Source organism: Scylla paramamosain, chromosome 4, assembly GCF_035594125.1.
Source record: "Scylla paramamosain isolate STU-SP2022 chromosome 4, ASM3559412v1, whole genome shotgun sequence".
Lineage (NCBI taxonomy): Eukaryota > Metazoa > Arthropoda > Malacostraca > Decapoda > Portunidae > Scylla > Scylla paramamosain.
In genome coordinates this window covers 36,950,235-36,951,235 of record NC_087154.1, presented here as the reverse complement: position 1 = coordinate 36,951,235, position 1,001 = coordinate 36,950,235, and the positions used below count along the sequence as shown (strand labels likewise).

Here is a 1,001-nt window from a genome sequence, read left to right as displayed (position 1 = left end):
TTCTGCTTAGAACATAAGCTCAGCTTCCTTACATGTCTGTGATGTGTTGTGCTGTCGCACAGTCAACAACACCACTGCGGTGATGCATGATGAGGGAAAAGGAACCAAGAGACTGAAGATGAGTGATCTGCTGCACATGGAGTACCCTGACGCCGCGCTTCGTGGCGGAACATTGGGGCGGGAGTACGTGTGTATTTCTGTGTTTTAATACATGAATGTAGCGCTCTTATTCTTCTCACTACACCACAAATCCTAATTTAACAAATGTGATCACGTTTTGTTTATATAACAAGATCTTTGCTCTCATTACGTACGTCCCGTGTGGTCTAGTGGCTAGGATACGCGGCTCTCACCCGCGAGGCCCGGGTTCGATTCCCGGCACGGGAAGCTGTTTTCCTAGATGTGAAGGGTATTTTCCTCCACAATACAAGAAAGACAGCGTCAGTCCATGCTGAGTGTTTCATTCCGTATGTCCCGTGTGGTCTAGTGGCTAGGATACGCGGCTCTCACCCGCGAGGCCCGGGTTCGATTCCCGGCACGGGAAGCTGTTTTTTCTAGATGTGGAGGGTATTTCCTGCCACATTACAAGGAAAATACTATAACACCATGCAGTATCTCTTTCCTATATCCCGTGTGGTCTAGTGGCTAGGATACGCGGCTCTCACCCGCGAGGCCCGGGTTCGATTCCCGGCACGGGAAATTATTTTCTCAAGTGTGATGGGTTTTTCCCCCACAATGCAAGAACGGCAGCACAACACTATTCACAGTCATTCCTGTCGTCAGGGCACGATGTGACAATGTAACACATGTTCACAACACTGACCACTACTGCTTGCTGAGCCAGTGGCAGCAACGGGATGCCTGGCCGGCGTGTGCTGCCTGGTGTTGGCGCGCTGCCCCGCTACGTCCATGCACCGCACACCAAAACAGCCGCCCAAAAAGTATCCTTGTCTCTGGCAATGAACGCTTGCTGACGTTTTTTCCTCATTTATTCATGCCTT

At 50.6% G+C, this 1,001-nt stretch overlaps 3 non-coding genes across 3 annotated transcripts; all 3 read left to right on the top strand.

Moving 5' to 3' along the window:
• Positions 1-315: 315 nt before the first annotated feature.
• On the top strand, positions 316-387 carry Trnae-cuc (transfer RNA glutamic acid (anticodon CUC)). The gene has a single exon. It is a non-coding gene; the product is annotated as a tRNA-Glu (tRNA).
• An 85-nt stretch (positions 388-472) lies between these two features.
• Trnae-cuc (transfer RNA glutamic acid (anticodon CUC)) lies at positions 473-544 on the top strand. Its single transcript has one exon. It is a non-coding gene; the product is annotated as a tRNA-Glu (tRNA).
• Positions 545-627: 83 nt separating this feature from the next.
• Trnae-cuc (transfer RNA glutamic acid (anticodon CUC)) lies at positions 628-699 on the top strand. The gene has a single exon. It is a non-coding gene; the product is annotated as a tRNA-Glu (tRNA).
• The last annotated feature ends 302 nt before the right edge of the window (positions 700-1,001 follow it).